This window comes from Neolamprologus multifasciatus, chromosome 2, assembly GCF_963576455.1.
Source record: "Neolamprologus multifasciatus chromosome 2, fNeoMul1.2, whole genome shotgun sequence".
In the NCBI taxonomy this organism is placed as follows: Eukaryota; Metazoa; Chordata; class Actinopteri; order Cichliformes; family Cichlidae; genus Neolamprologus; species Neolamprologus multifasciatus.
In genome coordinates this window covers 28,857,125-28,864,825 of record NC_140440.1, presented here as the reverse complement: position 1 = coordinate 28,864,825, position 7,701 = coordinate 28,857,125, and positions in this window count along the sequence as shown.

Genomic DNA, 7,701 nt, shown 5'->3' with positions numbered 1-7,701 from the left:
GATGTTTATTAGGCTCCTGTCTGATATTCAGTCACCACTTTCTCTGCACTGTTTCAGGCTGTCACTTTAAAAAAAAAAAAAAAACAACTTTTACTGCCTCTACTGCGATAATAAAAACGCCAACAAACACCTTTAGTTTTCACTAAAACCTGCCTTAAATGGTCTACTTTTAGATGACAAACAGCAGATTTTGGTGTCCTTGTTTCCACTGAAATTTATTTTTGTGACTATTGAGACACGACAGGGTTATACAGAAGATGTCATTTCAGGAGAAGAAATATTTTGATTAAAAAGTCTTCCATTCATTTTGCCTTTTTCTGCCTGTCATGATTCTTGTAAAGATTTGTCCTAGACTCCCTTTGTTTTGGGTGATTTTTTTTGTTTGGTTTTTTTTTGCTTCCTTTGTGTTTTTGAAGGTTTTGCTCATTTTATGGGACTCCTGTGTTCCCTCTGTGTGTCTGCTTTACTCAGCTTTATTCTGAAGATTAGCTCCTTAAGAGACCTTCTGTTTTTACTTCCCTGATTTTTGTTTTTCCCATCCTCATTAGTGTCTGAGCGAGTTTTTGTGCACATGTGTTTTTCCTTCAGTCTTATGTCAGGCTGTCATTACTAACTTTTGTTGTTAAGCGTTCCCCGTTTTAATTTTCTCCAGCTGGCTCTCTGCATTTAGATGGCTTGTATCGTTTTTACTCTTACCACACCAAGTTTTTTCCACAATCTGATTGCCTGCACACTGGGTCCTTTGCTGTCTTGACTACTGGCATTGATACCTTGGATTTTTCCTCGTCTTTGGGAGTCATGATGGTGTAGGCAGTGAAGGAAGTCTGTTATGTGCTCACGCTGGGTATGCAACAGTCCAAAAGAAAGTTTCTGACCCTGACAATACCCACTACTAAAAGTCCCACCTCGTGTAATAGGATTTAATCATTTGGGCAAAATCTTTCTACTAACAATTTTAAACATGCAGAAAAGAAGTAGTTACATAGGAGAATCCATTACCTTGAATTATAACCTCTGACAACTCCTCACTTTGTTTTTTCTGGTCTTTCTCCCTCTTTCACAGTCTCTGCCTCTTTATATATGCAGACCAATAAAGCCAAAATTCTTTAAAAAAAAGACTTCATTTAATCCTGCACAGAAATACTGTAAAGCACATGAAAAACACAAACAGCAGCCCAGACCCTTACTGGACTATCTCCATAGCAACAAAGTCAGTTCAGAGGGATATGTGCTATTGGACATTCACGGGAAATTCTATTATCTGATTTCCTTCAGTGCTCTCCCTGAGACTTTTGATATGTTTTGAGCCTTAAGGGTATTACTCAATAACACACCCTGTCAGGCTAGGTGTGTGTTTGTGTGTATCCATGTTTGTGTTTAAACCTGGAGGTAACATTTTATGGAAGTGCGTATGTTGATGCTTGTTTGTGTATGATCTGTAAACTATCACTGGCCTATCAGCTTGCGTTAATGACAGTGAGGACATTTGTGTGTGTGTGTGCACACATGTGTGTCTTAGAGCAACGCAGTATAACTGACATCCCCTCTGTGGTGTAATTTGTCCCAGAAGCCCAGGGCCAGGAAGTGTTTGTTGTCTGTTTCCCTCTTAACTCCTTTTCTCCCTCACCATCTATCTTTCTCACCTCCTTCATCAGTCCTTCTCTCTCTCCCGGCAAAGCAGTGAACAACGTGACCTCCTGCCTCCGAAAGACAGAGATTCCAGGGATTTTGGAGGAAACATTACACTCTCTCCCATGTTCCCCATCCTACTGCCTAAGCCGTTTTAGAAGACAGACTTAGCAGCATGCACACACACACACAAAATGCTTGTATAAACACACGCTTATGTAGAAGCTTACTCTTTCTCATATGATATAATATTAGAAGCTTGAATACATACGTAGGCGGGCACTAACGCCATCTTTGCCAGAAATCTGCACACATTACACACACTGAAGTGTGAATACTCTCACATGCATACACACCAGACTGTCTGTTACAAACACTCACGTTTAAACAGTAAATGCTAGCTTGCTTGTACACAAACAAAAGCTTGCACAAATATATTAATGGGACACCGAAGTGTTGTTGAACTCAAAAGTCACTCTTGCTTTCAAAGACAAGCATGTGTTGCTCATCATTTTTGCACGATAACGCACAAAAAACAGCTCCTGTCCAAGGCACCATTCACACCCATAGGCCTTCTCACTTTCCCATCACAGTCCTCATTAGGGGAAAGCCCTCTGGAGAGAAGCCCATCAAGAAAAACCTTTTAAACAAACCAAAGGTCAGCTGTACAGCATGTAACCACAGCCTTAGAATCATTCTCGTTTCTCAGATAAAAGACAGCATAAGAATGTTCTGTGCTTTTTCTCCTGTTTGCTGACATGAGAGTCGGTAAAAATCTGCAGTTTTGGGGTGGACCTTATTACAAATTCTCATCATTGGTGAAATCCAAATATGCAATTTCTAGATAAGTTGAGAGGTCTGACGCAGTGGGGGTGGGCGTGGTGTGTGGGGGTTTCAAATGGAAAGATTTGCCAAGTCTTTACCAATTGTCTAAAGCAATGTTGCGCTGGTTCAAGATGGATGAGGGGACTCGTATGACAACTCCGAGGAGCTCCCCAGGTGGCTCAACAGGGCCTTAAGGCACATGAGCTGCTGCACTGAGGAATGAGAGTGTCTGCAGCCATGAGTGCACTCATAATTGCAAAGTGAGAAGCATGAAATGCTCTCACACAAGATAAATGTGTCAGGTGTGCATCTCTGTAATAAGAAGATCTTTCCCCCAGAAAGAGCTCTTTCTGTCGACCACATTTGAGGCTCGGGGTAGAAATGGGTTGCGAGGGCTTTATTGGCCTGCTATTTAAAATAATCTGAAGGACAATTAAACTAATTTACCGTTCCTGCCCTGACCATCTGACAGAATTTCTCTTTAAGTGCCTACAGACAGATACTTTACTGGGATTTTAATTATTCTGCCTCTTAGTTCAACTAAAGCACTAAATACCATTTAATTGTACCATTTTCAAAGTTTTTGTAGCATTAAAGCTAGAAATCAGTCCGTTTTCTAGGTTTATTATTAAAAATAAAAAGCTACATGTTTGAGAAGAGCCATGGTTTCTGTCCTGAAAAAAGTATTGATCCTGAGAGATTAGCTTAATTCCTGAACACTAGTCACCGCCACCTGTTACCACCACCTTATAACAAATGCTCAACAATATTCTGTAGTTTCAAAATCTACAAGATTTTCCAGCGATCAGAGCGTTTGTTAACTTACAGGGTAAACATTCAACTATCAGAGTCAGCAAAAGGATGCAAAAATATCACTCGACAGTCCACCTGACTTGTATAAATGCTGAAAATCTGACAGCAGTCATATACAGCACTGAACAGTACTTTTCATGCATGACTCGGTATTTCGTTATCAACATCATCAGCATCAACAACTTAGTAGTAGTCGGCTCTTATCATTTATCCACTTTGGAATCGTGACAGTGAACAACACCTATGGAATGACCACTAAGGAGTCTAGTGGAACGGTGCTACATTTTCTGCATTGCAAACATTCTCCCATTCACTTTTCTATAAGACTCATTTTCCGTAAGCAAAATGAGTCTTCTGCAAGACTCATTTGTGAGTAAGAAAAGAATCGTAGAGAGGAAGTTATGTTTATAAAAATCCCAGAGCTGCTGCAGCAACATTTCCCCTCAGTTTATTTATGTACCTACAGCATAGTTTCCCTTTTATGGGCTGGTCATAGCTTTTGCTCTATCATTCATCTTGTGACTCACTTTTCCTCTCCTTCCCGTTTGTCATTTTTTTGTTTGGATCCAGTTTTGTTTTTTTGTTCTTGTTTTCTGTACTTACTCACCCACCCTCATGTTTTTACTTGTTTGCATTTTTCAATCTGCTGTTTGTTTCGTCTGTTTCAGCATCTCTTTCATTCTCTGTCACTTTCTGTTTGTAGCTGTCCACTTACTGTTTGCCTCATTCCCGTCACGTTTCACATGACTCTTCTATCGTCCATCTGTAGTTTTTCTAAACATTGGGTTGTGAACCCAAAGATGAAGACATAATTACCTTCAGGGGTTTCACCCCCTTTCCTCTACTCATCCAGAAGCTAAACTTAAAACTTCCATACTTTTAAACTTTGTGGTTACAGGAATTTGTTTTTTCTCCATACAGAGGCCGTATTCCCAGAATGTGACTGTAAACAGCAGGAGTAATACTCAGCTACACAAACACTCTCATGGTGGGATCAAAGATTATGTCCAGTAAGGAGCACTGGTTCTGTTATTTTCCACTTGATCTGTTTGTTTCTTTTCCTGCTCCCTGTGACACTCTTTCCCACACCTTCATCCCTCTCCTCTGTCCAGATTATTTGTGTTTCAAGTGTGAGGAAGGTGAAACTCTGTTCTGTTGCACAGATATCAGACCAGGGAATAGCTTAACTCAGGTGCTCCCACTCTTCTGTCCTAAAAGGATTTTTCACTGATCCTAAACACAACTTCCTGAGAATTACTCACATTTGAAATGCAGATGAAAAACAATGAAACAGCGAGGCTATCTCCGAGTCAGCATCTTTGTATTCTTACATTTCCTAAGATTACACTTTGAAATGAACCGTAAAGGCTGAGTCTGCTTTCTTAGTGCAGCCCACTTGCCCTGGACTAGAATCTGAGTCCACATATAAAATGTTATTGTAATTTCACTGTGGACTTTTATTTTATTTCCTTCAGGTGAATGCTCTTCAGGATTGAACTATATTTTGACCTCACAAAGAGGACTGAATGCTAATGTGCTGGTTTTTAAATACAGTGTTGGGAAGGTTACTTTTAAAATGTATTCCATTACAGAATACAGAATACATGTCCCAAAATGTATTCTGTAACGTATTCCGTTACGTTACTCAATGAGAGTAACGTATTCTGAATACTTTGGATTACTTAATATATTATCATGCTGTTTACAACTACATGAATGTTGCTGTGATTTATTACTGTTACTGAAGGTCCGCGGCTCCGAACCGTAGTAAAGGGACCTCTGGCTAATATGGTGGGTTCTGTGTTGGGCTTGTAGCCGAAAACTAGCTTTACTTTGTTGTCTGAGTCAACTTTGCTAGCGAGGGACAGAGAGAGGCGTTGAAAGGCTGCTCCAACGGGACTTATTGTTTCAGAGGAAAACACGAACACAGTGTACAGTCGAGTCTTAATAGCTTACTTACAACTGGGCTCGTCAGGCACTCTTCTTGACTGCAGTGCTAATTATTATATTTACATGCTTCCAGCTCCCGTTTTTTCCTTTTCCTCATACTTTTCCTTTTTCTCCCTCCCTCGCTCACAGACACATAATGTGTATGACAGTCCATTCTCCCTGCAGCACGGACTACACTGCCTATGATGCTACATTCTTTAGAGCTATACCTGTAGCATTCTGCCTATTAGCTTAGCACAACAACAACAAAAAGGCCTCTCTCACCCAGGAAACACGCAGAGCGAGAGCGTCACCCTGTAACCATGGCAACCGTAATGCTGCCGCCTGGGACAACAGAACATAGCTGTCAAACAAAACCCAAACAGTCCTGACCCGCCACAATATGAAACAGGGAAGTACCGCCGTGTAATCCATTTATTTCAACAAAGTAACTATTCTAAATACCACCTTTTTAAACGGTAACTGTAACGGAATACAGTTACTCATATTTTGTATTTTAAATACGTAACGGCGGTACATGTATTCCGTTACTCCCCAACACTGTTTAAATGTATATATAGTTTAAAATGTTGCGATGTGAGAGCCTCTCCTCATATTGGGTATTTTTGCCCTTTTACTGTAAGACAAGTTAAAACCATCTCTTATAAATTCTCCCTGAAATGAGAAGCAGCATTTGGTGTGCTGGTGAGATAATCAAGTGACTAATTGTGCAGCATCTGATTTCTGCCAAAGGGGGGGCATTTTATCCGCTGGCAAAGAGAAATCCTATTTTGCCTGATGATTTTTCCCTCAGAGGATAAAGAGAAGATAGTTGGAAGAAAATGAGTACAATTAGAGAAAATAAAAGTGGGGAGATGTCTGTCTGTCATGTTTTTAGCTTGTTTTAGGTTCTTGTTGGCAATCAGTCCCACTGATAATGGAAGTGCATTGACATAAGAGAATAAAGACCCCTAACTACACGTGCACCCATCAGTGATCATCTCGTCTGTGCTGTGTTTTCCTTTCTCTGTCTGTGTTTATGTAAGTGTGTAGCTGCGTGTGTATTTTCCTCCTTGTGGTTTACACATGCCAGATGTCTCCTACACGTGTGTGTCAGTGTTCTTGTAATCCGTCTCGCTCTGTCATTTCTGTCTTGTAGTCTAGAGAGTGTGTCTGGGAACATCATGTCAGGTGTCATGTGGATCTGCCTGTGCCTGTCTTAACTCACAAACGGATGGGGTTTTATTGTTCAGAAATATTGATCATTGATGATTTGGGGGGCTTTGCTAACATTGTTTTTATGTGTTAGTGTAGCAGAGATGGATGGCCTCTGCAGACAGTATGTTTGTGTGGCTATTGGACTCCTGCCATTGCAGCAAATGACTGCACTGCAAATTGAAGCTCCTGCTGTGAAAGCAAGAAAACAATATTACTCTTTCATGAAGCAAAAAATAAACAAAACTCAGCGGAGTCTATTTAGCTGTTTAGCCTCAAAGGAATTAGCAGTAACAGTTGAGTAAAGCATCGCCAGGAGTACAGATTACCACCTCATTTGTTGGTGCCCTTTTCTTCACAATCGCTTGACATGGCAATAATTAATGGTGAGTGAGACTTACTGATGTAAAAGCTTTGAGGAAGGACTTTATAGAAGTTCATCTTTCCCGCTGAAAATCCAGAAAATAATAACAGCCCGTGAGCAGACTCAATTCTCCAGTTAGCTGACAGCGCAGAGGAGTGTGTATCATTGCGTGTTTTATCTGTGTGTGTTAATGAGAAAGAGAGAGTGGTGTGGCTGGACTGTGTAGGCTACACATACATAATCCCTGTTGACTTGATTGGCTTGCCATTTGCTTTTGGTTAGGTCCCCATCAATAGGAACATTAAGCTTCTTTTTAAGTGCTTTTCTCTCTTTTTTTTCCTTCTTCTTCTTGTAAAACAACATTATTAAAGTCAGAAAAATCCCCAAACTTTTAGTTTTCTTGTTTATCTCTATTCTGAGTTCACAGTGCTTCATGGATGAGTTGTCTTTCCTCTCTTTTTTGTGGATTAAAAGGATTAAGAAATAGAAAAAGATGGAGAAGGAGGGTGTAGAGAGGAAAGAAGTTGGACCACACAACAGAGAAATGGAAAAGAGACACGGGGGAATTAGTGAGGCAAAGATAACTCAAAGTGTGGGATGTAGAAATATGATGCATAGGGGCAGTGGTGTGTTATTTAGTGTTTGCGTGTGCATATATGGCTTAAAGGGGCACATGAACAAACACAAAGAAAAAGTTTCATATGCAAAGACACTTAATGAAGTTGATAGAGACTCACAATTCAACATTCCTAATGAAAACTCTTTGTGACTCGGAGACTGATAATTATTATATTAGCCACAGAGTGAGACATAATTCAACATATATATTAGAGGATGTCACAACCGTTTTCTCCCCTTTCTTATCCTCCTTTCAATTAAACCACACCACCTGATTAAGTGGTGTTAGTAGGTCACTTGTCAACCTG